The sequence below is a fragment of the Brachycentrus maculatus genome, unplaced genomic scaffold (genome assembly GCF_059751285.1).
Source record: "Brachycentrus maculatus isolate JH-2025_06_01 unplaced genomic scaffold, ASM5975128v1 h1tg000294l, whole genome shotgun sequence".
Lineage (NCBI taxonomy): Eukaryota > Metazoa > Arthropoda > Insecta > Trichoptera > Brachycentridae > Brachycentrus > Brachycentrus maculatus.
Window position 1 is genome coordinate 716,318 of NW_028281045.1, and position 24,183 is coordinate 740,500.

A 24,183-nucleotide genomic window follows, 5' to 3' on the forward strand; every position below is an offset into this window, starting at 1 on the left:
AGGAGTGTATGTCAGGACAGAAGAATGTGGCGTTCCATCCTCTCTGCCTACCCCTGCGGGGAAACGGCGTGATGGTAGTAGTAGTAGTAGTAGTAGTACATTCTATTTCCGAGAGCTACTAATGTTGCCCCCGTAATCCTTGTCACCACACGTTGTTTCGAAGAATTGAAGTTACTTTTCTATTAAAAGCAGTTACCTTCACTAATTATGAATGCATGTACCTTTTAATCTGACATCCTTATATATTTCTAACGATTTTGTGAATCACAATGACCGCGTCAACATATTTTTACATGAATGTACTGATTGAGTCGGTAGACACACAAATGAGTCACGGTAATTATTGGTTTTACTAATCTTGGTTGGTTTTTAGGTTACAAGCATACAACCCAGTGAGCATAAGCGTACAAAAATATTTTTTTCATACGGTAAACTACCAATGACTACGCAATTAAAAACGTGAAACTTAATCAGAAGTTTTTATTTTTATTTTTGAAGCAATAACTTTGTGATTTTCCATTTTATAATTAAAATTTAACTTTGTTTTAAAATCACTATAAATTTTTATTAATCAGTCTTAATAAAGAAGCGGTTAGCTTCAAAACCGTAGACATTATAATTACGTTATAATAAAATATTTATAGTGATTTTAAAACAAAGTTACATTTTAATTATTTAATCAAAAGTATTTATTAAAAATAGGAACCGGTTACATGGCACTTAAGTTTGGTTTCAATGATTAAAGAAAACCCTTGTTTTTATACCACTTGAGTTTTATTAAAGACTACTAGTTTCAGAAGCTAAACTTCCATCATTCCGGTCTGAAAAATAACCATTTATTAAATCAGTTACAATTCAGCCTCCGTAGTGTAATGGTCAGCACGCTCGGCTACCGTTCTGGAGGTCCCGGGTTCGATTCCCAAGGGGGGTAAAAATAAATATAAGTAATTTTTTCACTGTAATATTTATTCAATATTACCCTGGACTGGTACCTGAAGCGGAGGGCTGACCACCTTTCCTTCATGTGTAAAACGATCATGACAACTCTGCGTTAATAAGACACAGTGCCCTATGCACCATTGGGGTGCGGATAAGGGTTTTATTATTATTATTATTATATTATTCAGACCTGAATGATGGAAGTTTAGCTTCTGAAACTAGTAGTTTTAATAAAACTCAAGTGGTATAAAAACAAGTGTTTTCTTTAATCATTGTAACATGTCTTACCACAAAGTTAATGCCGAAACAATTAATAAACTAAGTTTGGTTTATTAGGAATGAATGTAAGAGACATTTAACAATAAATCACTATTCCGCACAGCTACCACATATCGCTCACTCCTTTCAAGAACGTCATAAATCAAAAATCGACAATTTTCAGTTGTGCATGTTTTCGGAATGCCCAGAAAATGTACTATATCCCAGCAAAAGAGACATATTTTTAACTTAATATTTACCCGCTACAGGGCAGAAAATGTTGTTTTTGCATTTTGAAGAAAAGGTATGGTTTAATTATTTTTTTAAATATATTAAATATTTTTCAAATGGAGAAAAAACCTTCAGGTTTTACCTCAAAAGAACTGTTGCACAGTAAAAAGTTCAATAAGTGGCTTGATATTTATTTTTAATACATTGTGTTATATTTTTAAACTTTAAAAACATTCTCCTGCAAAATCAAGTTTTTTGATTTATGACGTTCTTGAAAGGAGTGAGCGATATGTCAATATTGTGCGATCCACAAATGGCATTGTTTCTACAAATTTATCTAGGGTGAAAAAAAATAATAAAGATTCTTAAAAATAAGAAACAGCTCCAACCTTCATCCTTCAACGTCCCAAGGACACAACTCTAAAATTTATTATTACTATTGTCTATGTTCCCACTGATAAGAAAAAAATTAAACTAATAATAATCATACGATAAATAAATAAGAAACAGCAACGCACAACGCCTTCAACCTGCATCGAAACATGTCGCTCACTCCTTTCAAGAACGTCATAAATAAAAAAACTAGATTTTTCAGGAGAACGTTTTTAAAGTTTAAAAATATAATACAATGTTTTAAAAATAAATATCAAGACACTTTTTACTGTTTAACATATCTTTTTAATAGATTTATATTATCCACTGACACTTCGTGATGGAATTGCATTTTTAATTTATTATTAGATTAAAACCAATATTTTTAGCTTTTCCACTTTTTTATTTGACCAGCGACCGGGTTTCGTCGTTACCGACATCATCAGACTGGTGATGATCAGACTAAAAAAAAAAAAAAAAAAAAATATCTTTTTAAGTAAAACCTGAAGGTTTTTTCTCCATTTGAAAAATATTCAGTAAATTTAAAAAAAAAAATTAAACAATACCTTTTATTCAAAATGCAAAAACAACACTTTCTGCCCTGTAGCGGGTTAATATTAAGTTAAAAATTTGCCTCATTTGCTGGGATATAGTACATTTACTGGGCATTCAGAAAACATGCACAACTGAAAATTGACGATTTTTGATTTATGACGTTCTTGAAAAGAGTGAGCGATGTGTCACTGTAGATTTTAAGAAATACCGAAAATTTAACACATAAAACTAAAAATTGAAATGAATATGTATTACCACAAATTGGCCGCAGAATCAATCAATGAAAGATATATTTTTGTTGTATTAGTCAGAAATTAATTTTATAAAAACCTATCCCAATCGAATCATAATGTGAACCAAGCAATCGCCCTGGATCTTCCTCGAAAGACATCTAAACCAAGATAAAATGTAATTTTATCGACCAAGTGAAATTGAATAAAAAAATCGATATAATTTTATCGATGGAAGCCGGCAGTCCCCGTTCGCAGAAACGTCGTAGGGCGGCGAATGGCACAATAAAATGTCTCGATTGCTCGCTCGAGTGTGCACCAGTTGCAATAATTAATATTGTTATTCCTTATTCCTGATAACCAGTTTCGGGGAGAAGGGAGCGCAAAGCAAAGAGCGCCCAGCTAAATATTCATGCTGCATGCTCCGACCGTGAGAAACCCGACGATCTGAATTCATAAATACATTTGGCGATGAATTGGCACTTCGCTTTGACTGGGATTCTGATTCCTTGATTCATGATTCCTGGAACTAAGGCAGCTTTAATTTTGAACGATGTCAATTTCACGTTTATTTCTTATGTCATGTTGCAATTATGAATATTCTGTATGCTCTGCGAATCGCTGATATTTGAGTGACTAACTAACTTATTTATTGTAACTGCAGACAGTTGGTAGAATTCCATATTGTATTGTTGGGTAATATATCCAAAATAAACAAGGTTTATTGGATAGAATTCTACATGTATATGTTAATACGTGACGCGTTTCGTCTTATTAAGACATTATCAAACACTCAGTGTTTGATAATGTCTTAATAAGACGAAACGCGTTACGATTAACACATCGTAGTCGTACAGGAGAAAGTGACCAACTACCAAAACGTAAAATGTTCAGGAGGGCTATTTAAGTCACTTTTGCTTGGCAAGAAAATAAACATCAATGCAGTTAGTCATTTTTAACAAATCAATATATTATACTTTCAAGTTTAAAATCCTTTGGAATTTTTTTCAGGGCAATTTTAAACTAGTAAGATATCAATTAGTCGATGATCACGTTTTTGTAAAAAATGCTCTTGGTCACTTTCTCCTGTATGACTACGATATACATAAATAAATGTAAAATTCAATCCAATAAACCTTGTTTAATTTTGGATATTTTACCCAACAACGACTAACTAACTAACCATCACGCCGCTTCCAGAGAAGTAGACAGAGAGAACAGAACGCTACACCACTCTGTCTTTGCAAACATTCTTCGTTTCTTCCACAATCATGGGTCTCCTCATACATCTTTTTCTTTCTTCTTCTCCTCGCCTCCTGACCTGACCACTTTTAAGTATTTGAAATACTTGATCATGCCATGTTTTCTTCGGTCTTCTTTTACTCCTATTTCTAACTACATTCGCCCCATAAATTTGTGTTACTGTTATTTCCTCACTCATTTTTATCACATGTCCAAACCATCTCAACGCACCTTCCGTAATTTTGTCCACAATGCTTATCTCAGTCTTGCATTCGAACATCTATCATACATCTTTCTGCCGTATATTTGTTTGAGAGAACACATTTCGACTGCATTCAGTCTACTTTCGTCTTTTGCCAATTCCATGCTTCAGTTTCATAGATGGGTTGGAATCATTCTTTTTTAACGTCCAAACCATCTCAACACACCTTTCTAAATTTTATCTATACTTAATGCTTATTTAGCTTTGCATATTTTTCCTTATTTCGCCATTCGTCTCAGATATTGCGTTTCAGTCTACTTAAATCCTTCTTTCCGCCTCCGTAGTGTAATGTTCAGCACGCTGGGCTACCGTACTGGAGGTCCCGGGTTCGATTCCCAGGGGGGGGGGGGGTCAAATAAATATAAGTGATTTGTTCACTCTAATAATTTTTCAATATTACTATTATTTAGGAATAGCACTATGTGTACGTACGGCCAACCCCATGGTAGACGACTCCCGGGCAGACCACCAAAAAGATTGGTCGATAGCTGGGAATCGACATCGCAGGGGGCTAATCGCTCTTAAAAACAGGCCGCAAGGCCTACAATAAAAAGAAGAAGAAGACTTTTATGTGTATTTAGTTTCTATATTTAATGACTTTGTGGATAATGGGAGCAGGATTTACAACTTGATTGCATGTAATCAAAGTTCTTTTGACCCTTAGAGGTACGTGTGTGATGTGTTCCGTGTCTTGGATCTTGTAGTTCCCTGCACGTTACCACAATGTGTGTTAGCTGCGATTCGTGTGCTTTGCTGTGGGGTGCTTTCTTGTGTTATGTGAGAATGATAAAACAATAAGGCGCCTTTCATGAGACGTTGCGCGAAACCAACGGTTTCCTAAACTCGTTCCGTGAACTCGTTCCGGGGCAATATGGAAATGGTGCTAAGCCGGCAGATTTTCGCCGGCAACGATACATCGCTCACTCCTTTCAACAACGTCATAAATCAAAAATCGTCAATTTTCAGTTGTGCATATTTTCGGAATGCTTAAAAAATGAACTATATCCCAGCAAAAGCGGCATATTTTTATGATAATATTTACCCGCTACAGGGCAGAAAGTGTTGTTTTTGCATTTTGAAGATAAGGTATTTTTTAATTTTTTTTTTAAATTCACTAAATATTTTTCAAATGGAGAAAAAACCTTCAGGTTTTACCTAAAAAGACCTGTCGCACAGTTAAAAGTTCAATAAGTAGCTTATATTTATTTTTAATACATTGTATTATATTATTTTTTGACATCTCATTAAAGATGAAGAAGAATATGGAAGTCTGGGCATTTACGGGGCTGACGACCGTCATCGTGAGATGTCAAAAATAATATGAAAATTACTCCTGTAATTGGAGACAATCCAGATTTTGTGAATTATTTGGACACACTCAAAATGTTGTAAACATTGTATTATATTTTTAAACGTTAAAAACGATCTCCTGAAAAATCAAGTTTTTTTATATATGACGATGTTGAAAGGAGTGAGCGACATGTGACTAATAAACGGGAACCGCAAATACAGTCTGGCGTGACTAAGAGGTCTTTTCGCTTACCTACATCCGATTGCCGAATTCCCCTAGTGACTGGCGTCTGCTATCCGGTACAGGCAGCCACTCACACGATGGATGCTTTTATCTATGCTCTCCTGGTGCCGGGACATTTTACTTTTACTACTACTACTACTACCGTCACGCCGTTTCGCCGCAGGGGTAGGCAGAGAAGACAGAACGCCACACTCTTCTGTCCCGACATACGCTTCCTTCACATCCAAACATCTAGTTATGCATGCCCTCCGATTACGCAGACTTTTGACACCACGCGATTTTTGGTTCTGATTGATCTATCGTGTCGTCTTCGTTCTGTTCTCCCGCTCACATTCGCTACATATTCTTTCTTAGTTATTCTCTCGTTATTCATTCGCTCCATATGTCCATACCACCTTAAAGAACTCTTCTTAATCTTTTAAATTATCCCTAGTTCACTCTTACATTTCTTGAAAGGATTTTTACTTTTCATCTTATAAATATCTACAACGAGATATAATATGTAGATAGCGGACATTTATAATAAACATACACATAGGTATTTTTTCTTAAATTTCATCTAATGCGATCGCATTCGATCCCTCAGACGAATGTGCGGCATAATTGTGTATGATAGATGTTCAAATGTGAAATCAAGGAAAAAATGCAAGAATGAGAAAAGCATTATCGATAAAATTAATAAAGCTGGTTCAGATAGTTTGGACATGTGAACGAACGACTCGAAACGTCTTTAGGACACAATCCTAAAATTTAGACTTAGTTTCAAATCAAGGCGGCTAGAATAGTGAGTGCGGCACGTGTGTAAAGTGATCACTTAACCAGTCTGGTTGTAAGCCCTGTAAATGCCCAGACTTCCATATTCTTCTCCATCTATGTCGAGATGTCAAAAATCCATAAATATCTATAAAATCCAGATGTCTCTTTGATTGTGCTATATTGGACCACGTCGCGCGCCGGCCCGACTCCTTACCGGGGAGTTATTGTGCTCGGCCCGATATCGCCGGTCAAATTGTATAATATACGGCTGTTTATTGCTTAATGGCAGTAGCCGCTCAGCGTATATTCTACATTGAATGGATAACTTTATGGGTGCACTAAAATTAGAATATAAACTTCTCTATTTATGCGGAGGTATTTGAAGAAGTTTCAAGATGAGGCTCGGAGAGGTGCCCGCTCCGGAGTCCGGCGTGACATAGTTTTTAGAGTATTTTTGTTATAAATATCGCGCTTATAGTCATTTGCCGCCATTCTTGTTCTCACTCCGACTCCAGACTGGATCTGTTCCAACTGGCGACTTCGACAAATCCAGTTTTCTCCATGATCTAACGATTAATCTACTGCTTATCGATATCGTTTTATTATTGCTCGAACAGCCTGGCCAGAAGTTAAAATACATTTAATTAACATTGGAAATGAATAATTTTAATAACCGGTACTAAATTTGTAATAAATCAAATTCTCAAAATGTAGCGATTTATTTTTATTGTACTATATATTCTGAGGCTCGTGTAAAATGTACAGTAAACCCCCCTATAACGTAGTGATAGGTACCGCGTTATCGGAGGGAACATTGCAGGGGGTTAATGTTTTAAAATTGTATTTTAATTTTAAATTACTCATTTCACTTATATCTGCTGGTTAACCACTTCTGAGGTCAACCTCTTGGAAAAAAGTGGGTAAAAAACACGTTTTTTTTCACTATTATGTTTTTTTAATCATATTTTTAAATATAATAAATCAAAGTAAAACATAATCAAATAATATTAGGAAAGAACATAAAAACAAAGGAAGAATGGATATATCTAGATTGGTAGGGAATGACTCGAGCTGGATTCGGGCAGATCACTGAGTCATAGGGGTTAAATGTAAAAATACAATTTAAAACATTAACTCCTTATAATGTTCCCTGCGATAACGCGGTACCTATCTCAACGTTATAGGGGGTTTTCTGTACTTTACCCATGTTAATGAATACCTGCAGTATCCTATTACTTCGTTAATAATTCTTCTTTTTTATTCCTCTTCTAGGTTTAATACCTACACACTTTTCCTGTCCCCGAATATAACTTGGCACCATCTATTAACCCTTTCCTACATTTAGCCCCCATATAAGGTATTGAAATAGCTGTTCAAAAGTGCCATCAAATTGTGAAAAACGATCGCCAAATCTCTTACAAATCTGTTCACAGTAAATTGACAATTTTGTAGCGATTGATATTTTATTCAGACAAAGCCCTCCTTGTCCAAACTACTATACTTCGGACATGGTCACTGTATACAAACAGACGTGCAGCCAATCGAAACGCGTGATTTTACTACTACACTTACATCCTTGTATATAACACAAATGGTTTCTAAAGTATTATTTTTTGACATCTCGTCATAGATGAACTTCTAAGAATTTGAGTAGTGTGGTTGTCAATAATGGGTAGAATTGGTGAATGTTACACCTGTGCAAAGTGATCAATTATACCAGCCTATGACGGTCGTCAGACCCGTAAATGCCCAGACTTCCATATTCTACTTCATCTTTGATGAGATGTCAAAAAATAAAACTAAAGGAAATATTTAACAAAAAAAATAAAGTCATGCCTAGACGGGCATCGTAGACTCGATGACTCGTTTCTTCCGTTAGTCAGCAGGTAACGTCGTAAAAAGCGAATCCATACGCCGGACTCGAGGCTCGCCTGCCGGCCCTGGAATGTCGGCCGCCAATTGAATACCAATCGGCGTCACAGGGCGCCAGGATTATTGAACAATAATAATTTATTAATTTGTATTCTGCACCCAATGGGCGCTTCGTGTCGCCGGCGATTAGCAACGAGTATATCTCCCTCGGGATTGATTTATCTATGGAATGACGGAAACTATGATAGAGTAATATCCCGTTTCTCTTTGGATGGATGCCTTGCATATTCAAATACTCGACGACTCTGAATTTTTTTCAGATTTTTTTTCAAAATAATTTGAGTAGTGTGGTTGTCGGCAGGGGCGCGCATTCCACATAGGCACAAATATGTCATCAGTAGCAAATAATACATAATCAGTAGAACATGAGTAAAAATGAAATTGAATGGCAAGATTACTTAAGGATACTTCTGAATACACGTGATGAAATGTAATTCCAGATTTAAAAAAAAATACTTCGCCAGGGTCGTGCATTCATATAAATTAATATATTTCCACTGTTACTCCATAATTATCAATACATTTTTTGAATCCCTTAGACCTTAGACTAAAACATGTCTAGATACCAACAACTATTACGGTTTCAACGTATGGGATCCATACAAACAATACTATGACTGTGTAACATCAAAACTTGACGTGATATAAGCTTGTCACCATATAGACTTTGAATGAGAACGATTAACTTAGTCCAAATCAGTCATCAAAATTTCACTTACAAAATCATTGTTGGCCAGTGTAATTTGACGCCAATAACATCAGGTTGGTTGGAGTAACGTCCAAGCACGTAACCTTTAAAAGTTGATAGTGGAAACGTTTGTGCACGTTCGTGGCACGCTCGTAGCACGTACAATAATTACCCGAAATAATACCGGCGGTAATAATGAATGTGCCACATTTTCCTTTGTTATTCCTCCAACTATAGTGGGAGCGTTTATTAATGGTCATAATTTGTTTATCCCTGTGATAAATACGACTCCACGTTATTTCGTACAAATCTCATTTAATCATTAACAAGTTTTTGCTTTTTAGGGGTAGTTAGTGATATAATCTACGTTTCAAACATACCGGCTACAATCATTTATAAAGAAAATTATGAAATGGAATCATTGTATGTACTTTGTTTAACACGTTTGCCGCCCGTTCTAAAAATCAAACAGGAATTATAACAAATTATTAGTGTGATTTATATAAAAATTAAAAGAAAACACTTGTTTTTTACCACTTGAGTCTTATTTATTGTTTTAATTAAATTAAACACTTGAACAATCCACTGAATTGAGTTTTATTTTTACTTACGACTAGTTTCGAAAACGACAATTGTTTTCATCTTCTGGTACAAATTAAAACAATAAAATTTATAAATATTTTTTATTTATTGTATTTTAACGCCTAGTTTTGGAAGCTACGCTTCCATCTTCAATTCTAAATATAAACATAAACTAGTATAAATATAACTCAAGTGGTAATAAACGAGTGTTTTCTTTTAAATTTCATTATATCTTACCACAAAGTAAATGCCGAAACAATAAATAAAATGATTTATATAATATATATTTTTATTTTATATGTATGAAAGGTTTGTTGACATGGTTTGGACATGTGGAACGCATGACTGAGGAAAGAACGGTAAAACAAATTTATGAGGCGAATGTAGCTGGAAAAAGAAGCAGATGAAGACTGAGGAAAACTTGGCACAATCAGGTATGTCAAATACTTGAAAGCGGCCGGGTCAGGAGTTGTAATAATCGTCGGGTATGTATGACGAGATGCATGAATGTAAAAGAGGCGAATAATGTTTGCAAAGACAGTGGTGTGGCGTTCGATTCTCTCTGCCTATCCCTGCGAGGAAGCGGCGTGATGGATAGTAAGTTAGCTTTTAGTTTTTATTTTAAATTCAAGTTTTACTCGGTAAATACCTTTTTTTTTTCAAATCTATTGTGACACGTGTTTCGTCGTTTATTTATTTAACCTGTTTTCGCTCACGAATTCACACAAAATTGACGTGATCGACGACTATTTAAATTTAATCTGTGCACGTGTCTGTCGAATAAAGTTTATAATAAAATCGTGATTTTTAATGCAACCTTTTATATATTTATCATTTGATACGTGGTCAATGAAACGCAGAACAAAGTAAACTACGTACGAGAATTCTTGATTGTGGCTTTCCGACGACCATAAACCGCATTAATAAAAATATATAATCCTTTATTATACTTACTTGAATCATGGGTACATTAAATTTTATACAGTTAAAAACATATCCCTCGAAAAATCCGTGTCGATTTTTCTTTTGTAACGTTAAAATAATTATCGAAATACAATAAACCCTCGATATGACGGACATCTATTTAACGGACTTCGGATATGACGAACAAAAAATCCGGTCGATGAATATTGTACGTACTTTCGTAATTTTAATGATTTGATAATTTAAAGAAAACAGCAATCCAAACTTGTTTCTTTTTACAAAGCAGGATTACCGAAAGCAAGCGTCGATATCAAACAGCGACGTCACTTCACGACAATTGTTTGAAGACAATAAACAAACAAAATTTTTTAAATGTTTTATATTGTTTATTTATATCTTAATACAGTGCTCATTTAAAAAAAAAAAGTTTTTGGTATTATTTTTTTATAACGAACTTTCCGCATTGACGGACACCCCCTCCCCTAATTGGTTCGTTATATCGAGGTTTTACTGTATGTCTATTCCTTTAAATCTATCGTGACAAGTGTTTCTTTGCGTTCCGCATCATTTTCAAACACCATATTTAAGTGAAATTTTAATAAAAAATGTATAGATATTACCACGAAGTGACTGCCGAATCAATGAAATAATTATAGATCATTGATGTGTGCGAAAAAGGTGAAACATTAAGAATTTGCACGATCGAGCAATGATTCAAATAATAAAAAAAAAACAAAGTATTGATAAAGCAAGTCAGATAGTGTGCTCTGCTAGTTAATTCCCATTATTTTCCAGTCTAAACGGCATATTTGTTACTTGGTACATTACCTAGCGAGTTTCTCATTTTATAGCCACCATTCAGCGCCATATATTTTTCGCCTTGTAAGTCATGTTTCAGTGATCTGTAGAGAAAAACTAGAAGTCGTTTAACCGTTATGAAAATGTCGTCCTGCCATCCTATAGAAATGTTTCTCTTGTACAGCCGGGACGCGATTGGTTTTTAGGTTGAAGCTTGCAACATTGTAACATATATTCCCCGCTAACGTATCGTGGTTTTCTTCCCACAATACCGCATTACACGGTGCAAGAAATATCTACGACTAACGCCAGTAATGCTTGTAAGCAACTCTTGTACTGTATACGCATCTGAGAAAACAATTATGAAAATAATTATGCATAAGAATTATCAAAGTAATATTAAAGCAAAGATCAGCATTCTCAAAACAAACCCTTTACGCAAAATTTCTAGTACATGGTGTAGAAAATATTTGTTTTTGATTTAAATTTTACTTAGTAAATACCACTATTTCTTAAAAATCTATTGCGACATGCGTTTCGATGCATTCCGCACCAAACACCGTATTTGAAGCTAATTCTAAATTTTAGAGTTGGCCCTTGGGACGTTGAAGGTTAAAGATTTTAAGAAATAGTGGTATTTAGTAAGTAAAACTATATTTAAAAATAGAGAGATTTTATTCATGGCAGGATTACCGAAAGTAAGCGCGTCGATCCAAACACCAACGTCACTTCACGACGAGTGTCCTAAGACAACAAATAGAATAGTGATTTTATAGTGAAGTTACATTTTAATTATATAATGGAAAATCACAAAGTTAGTGCTTCAAATATAAATTATAAATAGAATTTTGTTTGTGTTTTGTATTGTTTATTTACATCTACCATAATTATGTATAGTGCTCATATTAAAAAAAGTTTAAGTATATTTTTATATAACAGACTTTCGGCTCTAACGCACACCCCCTCCCCTCAATTAGTGCGTTATATCGAGGTTTAACTGTATTTCTAGAATGAACAAATAGTCTTTATATGAGGTACACTGAAATCGTATGTCAAAGTGATAGTTCTGAATATAAATTTATATAATTATCAGCCATAAAATGTGTGAAAACAATGAAGCACTCTACTTGGTTAGAGTATAAAACACAATGTTTTACCCCGTCTTCATTGTGCACAGCCTCATTACACGCTGCAGTACGGTTTCAGAGCTATAAAACCTCGACTGCTGTACCGTGAATCGGTTTTATCATCGCTGAACTAGTTCGTCGACCATCTTCACATCGGTATCAGAAAGGAATAAAATATTTAACGATATACGGTAAACCTGCATCCAATCCCGTTCGAGAGAAGTTATAGGCGAGACACCGAAAACAGGGAAATGTTCTGGTTTCATCGAGGGGATATTCGCAAACACAGAATTCATTTCACCGGAGGTCATATCGCTCACTCCTTTTAAGAACGTCATAAATTAAAAATCGTCAATTTTCAGTTGTGCATGTTTTCGGAATGTCCAGAAAATGTACTATATCCCAGCAAAAGAGGCATATTTTTAACTTAATATTTACCCGCTACAGGTCAGAAAGTGTTGTTTTTGCATTTTGAAGAAAAGGTATTGTTTAATGTTTTTTTTTAATTTTTCAAATGGGGAAAAAACCTTCCAGTTAAACCTAAAAAGATCTGTTGCACAGTAAAAAGTTCAAAAAGTGGCTTGATATTTATTTTTAATACACTGTATTATATTTTTAAACTTTAAAACCGTTCTCCTGAAAAATCAAGTTTTTTATTTATGACGTTCTTGAAAGGAGTGAGCGATTTGTCTATTCACGCTCGATTTTTTTTAAAGAAACCTATTTTCAACATTTTTTTACCGCAATGGCAGCACAATCGATTGAACTTAACAGGAACATACGCAAAATTTAACATGACTCATGACGGACAGCCTTCTTCTTCACATTTGTTGTTACTTACCATTTTCAATGTTTTTGATTGCATTATTTTTCATAGATTTTAAATGTTTAAAATAAAAAAGATAATAAGTATGTACTTTCTTCTGATATTTTTTTGTTTCCTAAATTTAAAAAAAAAATTATACATTTTTTTAACTCCTTACGTTTCAATAATTCTTTTCTTTTCAAAATCATATATTTATTTAGTAGAAAAAAATGTTTTTTCAATGCAAAAACGGTGTTTTAAGAAAAAAATCGATTACGTAAAATGTTACCTGGATTTATATAAAATTAAGTTGCGACTCGACGAATACTAGGCCTTAATTGATTCGGCAGTCGCTATTTGGTCAAATCTATCCATTTTCAATTGAATTTTTACTTGGTAAATACCACTATTTCTCAAAATCTATTGAGACACGCGTTTCGATGCATTCCGCATCGTTTTCAAACACCGTATGTGGAGCTAAGTCTAAATTTTAAGAGTTTTCATTGGAATGTTAAAGACTGAAGAAGGAGTAGTTTCTTATTTTATTTTATTTTTATTTTTTAAACATATTACATATATAAGTCACATATATACTATTACCGATGAGTAATTTCCAATACTCATTTATGGATTAAAGTTAACAAGACTGAAAAACAAATAAAAAACATTAAGAAAATGTAAAATATAAATCAATTAAAGGTACCTACAGTGAATATGCATTTAAAAAAAAAACATAAGGCAAGAAGCATGTTTAAAGTAAATAAATGAGAAAATATAACCAATCACTAACACAAATATCGTTCCATTAAGTATTTTTGCTTATTGGTTTTGAAAGGTCACCTTATAGCATGTAGCTCACTCCTTTCAAGAACGTCATAAATAAAAAAACTTGATTTTTCAGGAGAACGTTTTTAAAGTTTAAAAATATACTATAATGTATTAAAAATAAATATCAAGCCACTTTTGACTGTGCAACAGATCTTTTAAGGTTAAACCTGAATGTTTTTTTTTCCATTTGAAAAATATTTGGTTTATTTAAAAAAATAATTAAACCATACCTTTTCTTCAAAATGCAAAAGCAATACTTTCTGTCCTGTAGCGGGTAAACATTAAGTTAAAAATATCCCGCTTTTGCTGGGATATAGTACATTTTCTGGACATTCCGGAAAACATGCACAACTGAAAATTGTCGATTTTTGATTTATGACGTTCTTGAAAGGAGTGAGCGATGTGTGGTAGAGTCTTCACACTCGTAATACGAAAACAATGAGGCGTGTAGGAAGGCAGGATAAAGCAGGGAACAGATTATCGGACGGAGTATGGACCCGATCGGCAATGTAATTGGCGCATATACAACCGTAAACCATGAGAGATGTGCACTTTGCAGGGAATCTTTATTATCTGCGCGCCCAGTGTGGATTTATTGCGCCCGGTAATAGTGCGCAATCTGCCTTCACTGCCTTATTTGTATGCACATAATTGTTATTTGTTAACCTTACGATTCATGCAGTCCTGGGACGATTTATTAAACCCACTTTTATCCGCTGAATCATCGCGTTAAATATTAATTTGAATCGATTATTATTACAATCGATTCGATTTTGATGAGAAAATTTTAATCAATTCTTATTTATTATTTATTGTGTGTGTGTTTATGTATGTGTATGTATATATTCGTATGTATGTATATTTATAAATACATTCTTATTTTAATATTGTTACGTAGAAAAAATCCTTAACCACTCTCATTGATTCCTCTTCTCTCCTTTTCCTTTTTTTTTGACTGTGAAATCTAGCTACGGCTTATGCAACACCGTTTATCATGTCCCTACTCAGGCTTCAACTTTATAAGTTTCATAGCCTATGCCTACATGTGAGTGGATTTACTCTTTATGTTTAAAGTTACTATAATTTCATGTAATTCAGGAGTGAAAATTCTAGGCAAAAACACTCGCTATCTCGCTAGAGGCATGAGTTTATACATTTCATTGATTCTAAGTTAGCGGTGAAGTTACTTAGGTGTATGATTTTAATTCTTGATTTTACTCAGGTAGTGAAACCGCCGTAGTGTAATGGTCAGCACGCTTGGCTACCGTTCTGGAGGTCCCGGGTTCGATTCCCAAGGGGGGTAAAATAAAAGTGATTTTTTCACTGTGATATTTATTCAATATTAACATGGACTGGTACCTGAAGCGGAGGGCTGATCACCTTTCCTTCATATGTAAATGATCAAGAAAACACTGCGTTTATATGACACAGTGCCCTATGCACCATTGGGGTGCGGATAAGGGTTTTGTTATTATTATTATTATTAGTGAAAAATAGTATATCTCTCCTTTTCCTTCCTACATATTCCATTTTATACCATTCCCTCACCCTTTTACTCCCACCCTCACACACACATACACAGACTCACACACACACTACCACACTTCACTTTGAATTTATTTTATCTCTTGATGTTTTAACAGTAATTATAACAGAAATGTGGAAATGTTTCATTGGCTTTATTATTATTAATGTCACTATTTTTGTTAATGTAATGTAATGTTTATTATTGTAATGTAATTAATGTAACAATTTTTTATTATTAATTTTTTTAATGTAAAGCTGTACAATTCCCAAACAAATAAAAAAAAAATATAGTTAAAAATAAATTTATATTATAAATATTAGAAGCATTGTTAATTTTGTGGTGTGGAAATATGACACTCTCCTTATCATTCATCGTTTACTAATACCACTTTAAAAAACACTACTTCGTGACTACCGGTTTCGGAAAAATCATGCTATAATCAGGTCATTAAAATAAAATTATTACAGTCTGACATTTATACAAAAATAATATTTTGAAAGAGAGAAAGAAGAAAGCTGTACCCTCTCGAAGCACAATAGCTTAGTCTATTTATTGGAGAGAACCGCGTAAATAATTTTAACATTTTTTTAAAGAGAAATATTTGTGTTTTTATTATTTACGCAAATATTTAAATTTCATACTATTTCTGTGAGCCTGAGCGGCTCATTATTAGAAATAGGTATCAAATTGTGGTAGAGTAGGTCCGAACCGAAACTCTGACTCGAGAGTCCGCGAACCTAACCACGGGACCACACAGATTGTAAAGTAGAAATGTCTAGAAAATGAATTATTTATAAAAAAATATATTTTTACTATTTTGAGTATTTTTTTAATTGTGCTGTCAAATGTTATGAGTATATTTAGAAAGTCTGATATTGTTTTTTTTTCTTTACAAATTATTTTCATTTCTTATTTTCGTACCTCGAGTCGCAGCGGAGCGCGTTTGTGAAGCGTAAAAGAAAGATATAAATAAAGGTTCAGAATTGTTATTTTTTATTTTATTTTAATTAACTTTCTTGCCCACGATATTTTGCAACTCTCTTACTAGGTACTTGCTCTCAAATTATTTCTAGGCTCGGCACCTACCCACCGTTTTCGCAAGATTCGAACCGATAAAACCAACCGCCCACGACACCGAATCTAATTTCAATTAGCCACATTACAAATTGGACTCGTGTTGCACTCATTGAAAGATGCTTGGGAGCTATTCAGATACAAATAAATCCCTCTTATATATCGCTCACTCCTTTCAAGAACGTCATAAATAAAAAATAGTAAATTTTCAGTTGTGCATGCTTTCGGAATGCCTAGAAAATGTACTATATCCCAGCAAAAGAGGCATATTTTAAACTTAATATTTACCCGCTACATGTCAGAAAGTGTTGTTTTTGCATTTTGAAGAAAAGGTATTGTTTAATTATTTTTTTAAATATACTACATATTTTTCAAATGGAGAAAAAACCTTCAGGTTTTACCTTAAAAGATCTGTTGCACAGTAAAAAGTTCAATAAGTGGCTTGATATTTATTTTTAATACATTGTATAATATTTTTAAACTTTAAAAACGTTCTCCTGAAAAATCAAGTATTTTGATTTATGACGTTGATGAAAGGAGTGAGCGATATAAATAAGAGGGATTAAGAGGGTCCGCCTCCTTGGTATAATGGTCAGCGTGTTTAGCTATCCTGCTGGAGGTCCCTGGTTCGATTCCCAGGGGGGGTGAAAATAAATATTAGTGATTTTACACTGTAAAATTTATTTACAGTGTAAAATCCTGATTATTACCCTGGACTGCCATTGCCTTCATGTAAGTAATGATCAAGATAACACTGCGTCAATTCGATGCAGGGTTATTGGTAATAATAGAATATATAAATACTTGAAACAGTACGTGGAGCTTTAAGGATCGCAAGTTTCGCGGTAAATCTACTAGCTATTACTTCTTTTCTTTTACAAAAATGTTAATAATATTAGTAAATAACCACTCACCGAGATTTTTATGTTTACCGGTTTCGAGACGTACCCGTCTCTTCGTCAGGACAATCACTACCACAGCATGCAAACAATACCACCCTTCACCACCATAGCACCATTTACACACTTAAAGTAAAAATGACTAACCACAAAGTAAATGCTTTAAATATTAATAATGTTGTGAAAGAGTATACTGTCAAACCTGTCCGAGGGTGATTTTCTACGGACAAAACTGCAGACACCTTTTTTTTTCATTATATTTTCAACATTGGAAGGCTTTGAGAATAGAACCATTGCCTTGGATGCGTTTTCTTGTTAAACGGTACGTTTCATTGCCTGTTGCCTGTGCCAACTTTATACGCACCTCGCACAATTTTTTTTCGTTTTTGATCATTTTCTGCAACGCTTTCTAGATTGACAAACAAAATCACGCGGACGTTGAAGCATTACTAAATAGTAAAAAATATATAACCGTTTTTGTCGACTGGCGTTTCAATAAGGTATTCGATTTACAGGGAATCAATTACATAAGAAATTCTAGGAACCGATTCAACTTTTCCACTACAATATAATTCGCTTTAATTTTCGTTTGGAAACTTTTACCTTCGAAATACTTAAAAAGTAAAACAGTTTTTTTGGCTACATAATTTTCTGTGGGAATGAGTTCTTATGTTAAAAAATTACATTCGAATTTCGTAATGTGACAGTTGACTCGATTTAAAAATCATCATAACGTTTTGAACACAATAATAAAATCCTTTTTTATTAGGAATTAAAATTTAAATGATCGATTCGGCAGTGACTTTGTAGTAATATCTATCTATTTTTAATTACTTGGTAAATGACTCTAAAAATATCTGTAAAATTTAGACTTCACATACATGTTTGAAAATGATGTGGATGCATCTAAACACGTGTCCCAATAGATTTTAAGAAATAGTGGTATTACCAAGTAAAACATAATTAAGTAAAAAATAAGAATTTAAAACTGTACCCTGGATTGATAAAAAGTAAGACTGATCGATCACCTTGCATTTATATTTTGACGTTCACCCATAAAGATAGTGGTTTTTGCCGGTTTTTTTTTTTTAATAAATGTAATTGTATTTATTTATTCTTATATATGTTTATATTTTTCTTCTAACTCTTACACGCATCAAATGATGCATAGGGCACTGCATCGCAACGATGCAGTGTTATAATGATCATTAATTACATGAAGGCAAAGCGATCAGTCCTGCTCTTAGTGTATCAGTCCTGCTTAGTATTAAAAAAATATATCACTGTGTAAAATCACTTATTTTATCTTTACCCCCTAGGAATTGAACCCGAGACCTTTTGCATGTTAGTTAATCGCTCTAACCGCTACAATACACAGGCGGACTACCGACACGTAAAAAAAAACATAATTTAACTCTTATTTCCTTACTACCGCGTAGTTAATTTGATATTTATCAGTATAATTTATACAATTATTATAGATTTAGATATACGTATGCACAGCTCATTATAATATAAACACGGAAACGCAATATGGATGTTGCATCAAATTAGCTTTGCTCAGAGAAAGGAAAACAAATTTAAATTTCCCTTTCTATGGGGAAATTCAAATTACGAATCAGCATTTGGAGCGCTGATCGCGATCGTTCGGCTATAGATGATACGGAATCTCGCTCTATCGCTAGCCGGCTGGTTGCTCCGACGGAACGCCCTGCCCGCCGCAATAAAAACTGAACATTCAATAAGGAATCGGGATCAATACTCGCCCGGCCCGCCTGTACTTGGCGCTCACCCCGCCGCAGGTTTCTTGCAGTTTTTGGATCGTGTAAAGCGGGCTTTATCACGTGCATACGTCGAAAATATTTGAAATTCGAAAATCCATAGACGAAGCGCGCACTCAAAACATGACAACATTTTTATTCAGACGTTTTCATCTATGGAATCTAGGCACGATTAATAAGTAGGCACTTGTCGATTTATTTTCATTTTAATTGAAGCGTGATATCGGAACTTTGAGGCTAGATTTTTGAAATTATCGCTCTTGCAATCTTTTGACTGTACTCTTTCTTCTTCTAACCTTTTGCCGTGTAATGAAATAAAACTCAATAAGTGGTATTATTTCTTCTTCTTACCCTTATCCGCACCCAATGGTGCATAGGGCACTGCATCGTTTTAACGCAGTGTTATCTCGATCGTTACTTACATGAAGGTAAGGTGATCACTCCTGCGCTTCAGGGACCAGTCCAGGGTAGTATTAAATAAATATTAGAAGGTAAAATCACTAATATTTATTTTCACCCCCCTCTGGGAATCGAACTCTGCACCTCCAGTATGGTAGCTAAACATGCTAACCATTACACCACACAGGCAGTTTACTCTCTAATTACTTTATAAATATTGTTGTTTTTTTTAAAACAAACTGATGTTAATATTCTTCTCTTTTTAAGCGCATCATCATTGTAATATTGTGGAAAATAAGTTCCTCTTTGAATCCTGTTGTATACGTACGGCTAGTTTAATTTCGGGATTCGAGATCTACGATTATCTATCTGTCTACCTGCTATTTTCCCGCCCGCTACATTCTGGATTCGAAAGTTCCCTCCATTATAGATGATTAATGGTGACTTCTCTGATTAGTTGCCAGGTAGTAAATAAATTGTTGTAGGACGGTTAGTACTTGCCTGTCCAAGAAATTTAGGTACCTACACGCATTAAAATATCGCGAATTATCCACCGTTCTCTCGATATTCTATTAATCTTTATTATTGATTGAAATGCTTGAAAGATAAATATATTTTCTAAGCGTCAGCTCAGTACGATTTCGGATAAAAGCGTTTTATAATGTATGATTTTATTAATTTCGAGTAAAGTACCTACCTTCCTATGCGATATCAGAAGGAACTTAACCCTGGAATGCCATTAGGGGTAGGTATGGGTACTCAATAAATATGCTTATATGATACTTTCTTCTTCTAACCCTTATCCGCACCCAATGGTCCACGGGGCACTGCATCGTATAGAAGCAGTGTTATCTTGGTCGTTAAATACACGAAGAATGAATTGGGGAAAATATTATTGTGGAAATGATTTAGCAAACAAATGTGTTTTTAGTTTCCTTCTAAAGAGTAGCCCCGTTCTACGGTACCATTTTATTTATTTTCCATGAAACTAGACCGATCCGCTAGTTTGAAATGAGGGATTCTTTTTTGACACTTGTAATGTTGTATTCATTGAGAATAAATACCCCGCGATCTCGATAATCGCCACCTCGGTCCTCTCGGCGCCCGAAAGGTTGTCGGGAGTATCTTTTCGCTGTATTTGCGGACCCAAATAATGACGGTCGGTGCCGGCGGCCTTGACCTTTCAGGAAACGCTCTGCGCGAAGGACAGGTAACCGTTTTGTTGTTGTGTTGGCAGCGACCTCCTTTCTCCACGTGCTTCAGGAAGTAGCCAGAGCAAATAAACCTTTGACCGGTACCTAATCGTTTAAACATTTCGGGTAGGTACTTACCACACTCGTCTGTGACGGGAAACGCTGTGCTCGTATTAACCCTTTGCATTATTTTTTAACATCTCAACATGGATGAAGAAGAATATGGAAGTGTGGAAATAGTTGGGTAATGTATCCAAAATTAAACAAGGTCATATTGTTTCTTGAATGTTTTCCGCAGATACTTTGTGGCACATTTTAATAACTTTGTTATAATAATAAATAATAATAAAACCATTATCCGCACCCCAATGGTGAATAGGGCACTGCTTCATATAAACGCAGTGTTATCTTGATCGTTTACACATGAAGGAAAGGTGATCAGCCCTCCGCTTCAGGTACCAGTCCAGGGTAATATCGAATAAATATTACAGTGAAAAAATCACTTATATTTATTTTACCCCCCCTGGGAATTGAACCCGGGACCTCCAGAACGGTAGCCGAGCGTGCCGACCATTACTCTACGGAGGCGGACATCCCCCTTGTTATAACCACTTTTTTACTAATACAATTTAACCTACGATAGGATTTTAGAATTTTTACAGAGTGTGTGGAAGTTTTTTGGTGAGAGTATTATAATGTTTTTGAATTAATATAAATGATGATGACAAGGTTCTTGTTGAAACCGGTAGGTTAAATTGTATTAATAAAAAAGTGGTTATAACAAAGTTATTTCATTTTATAAAGCTTAAGGTTATATTGGATTGAATTCTACTTTTATTTACATATATATGATAATATGTGACGCGTTTCGTCTTATTAAGACATTATGAAAAATATGATAACACATAATAAACACATAATTAATAAGACGAAACGCGTCACATATTATCATATATGTATATGTAAATAAAAGTAGAATTCAATCCAATAAACTTGTTTAATTAAGGATATAATACCTTTATAATATTATTATTATAATAAGGATATTATAATAATAATAAGATTGATAAAGACTTAGAAAGGAGAGTGAATGCTGGGAACAAAGTTAATGGTGCACTGAAATCAGTTATAGCAAATAAAAACCTATCAGCAGAAGCTAAACTGGCAGTGCACAACGGAGTCCTGGTTCCAACTCTAACGTATGGAAGTGAAACATGGAGTTGGCAAAAGAAGGATGAAAGTAGACTGAATGCAGTCGAAATGCGATCTCTCAGAAGAATGTGCGACAAAACGATGTATGATAGATGTACGAATAGCGAAATAAGGAAGGAATGCAAAGCTGAGATAAGCATTATCGATAAAATTAAGAAAGGTGTGTTGAGATGGTTTGGACATGTAGAACGAATGAGTGAGGAAAGAACGGTAAAACAAATTTATGAATCGAATGTTAGTGGGAAAAGAAGCAGAGGAAGACCGAGAAAAACATGGCACGATCAGGTATGCCAAATACTTGAAAGTGGTCAGGTTAGGAGTCGTAACAATCGGCGGGTATGTATGAGGAGATGCATGAACGTGGAAGAGGCGAAGAATGTTTGCAAGGACAGAGTGGTGTGGCGCTCTATTCTCTCTGCCTACCCCTGCGGGGAAGCGGCGTGATGGTTAGTTAGTTAGTTAGTTAGTATAATACCCAACAATTTTAAATGGAATTCTACCAACTGTCTGCAGTTACGATAAACAAGTGTGGAAATATGGATAAAAATATAACTAATCACTAACACAAATATCTTTCCAAAAAGTTTTTTTTTTCAGTTTATTAATTTTTGATCCCTGAAAGGGTTCTATTTTAAGAATATCAGGCAGCTGGTTAATTTGGGTATAGGAAATATAATGCAAGGACCTTACCCCAATTTCAAAAAAAGTGTTATTGTCAATTTCATGTTATTTCTGTGAGCCTAAGCGACTCATTATTAGAAATCGGTATCAAATTGTTGTAGAGTGGGTTCGAATCGATAATCCTCTGACTTAAGAGTCTGCGACACTAACCACGGGACCACAACCCGACACAACTTAGATGTGTTTATCGACTCCACGTGTATTTTATTATTTCCTCGTGTATTATGATGGATAAATTTTTCTGTTCAAAATCGATTTGGTGTTGCTGTGAGTCGTTTTAAACTTTATTTGAAGTATTATTTTTTGACACCTCAATATAGATGAAGAAAAATATGGAAGTCTGGGCATTTACGGGGCTTACGACCGTCATAGGCTGGTTGAAGTGATCGCTTTACACACGTGTATCATTAAACAATTCTACCCATGATTGACAAGCAATTCTTTCATCTCACCATAGATGCCTCTAGTGAAATTCTAGTTATTCAAGCACTTTGTTTCGAATTTGAACAATATATATAAAAGTTTCAAGAATTTGAGTAGTGTGGTAACAGCTCCAGGTGAATGTCGTGAAAAAAATGACTTTCTCAGTAACGCATGCGAATTGTCGCTCGTTAAGGGAACAACTTTTTCACCTTTCTTTTTGCTCGTTATGTGAAATACTCGTTATGAGAGGTTCCACTGTAGTTAGTTTTTACAATTGAATCCCCATTTTCATCAAGTGAGAATTAATTTCTTTACGTTTTTCGAGTGTTTTGGTGATTTCGATTTTATTTCCTTATGTATTAGCTATATAATTAAGATTTATTTCTCTCCGGTCTCTAAAACCTAAAACCTACGGGATCCCATTATTGTATTCCCTATTCCCGACGCTCTCCCCCTAAGACACGCTCATTCCGAAAAGCTCTAAAACACTGGCACCAAGCAAACTTTATCACTTGAAGAGGTTACTAAAACCCTCGTATTCCCGAGAACGCATTCACCAAACAGCGCGGCTCCGAGACAAAACGGAAAAACCTTTGACACTTTCTTGGAAAACAATCGTACACTTCCTACTCTCACTTTTACTCGGAAGCGTCATAATTTCAAATGCATAATCTTTCTTGCCCGGTCTATCTTTATGAGAAGCGAGGTACGTCTCGCACATGCGCACACACCTCCCTTGTTGGGTCATAGTATCCGTGCCCAATTATTTCAAACCGAAACCGAGGTACTAAGTAAAAAAGTCAAACTTGTTTCCTCTGTTTTCATATCCCAGCACCGTGTCTTTTTATATAGTGGTGTTTATTGCTTGGTTGGTTTTTCGCTGCTTGTTTCGTCGAGTCGCTCTTTATTTACGTTTTGGTAGACGTCACA

At 34.6% G+C, this 24,183-nt stretch overlaps 1 protein-coding gene across 1 annotated transcript in view; it reads left to right on the forward strand.

The window, feature by feature from the left end:
- Positions 1 to 24,183, forward strand: part of LOC148304994 (zinc finger SWIM domain-containing protein 4-like) — a 154,892-nt gene that overhangs the window by 53,961 nt on the left and 76,748 nt on the right. The window lies entirely within an intron of this gene.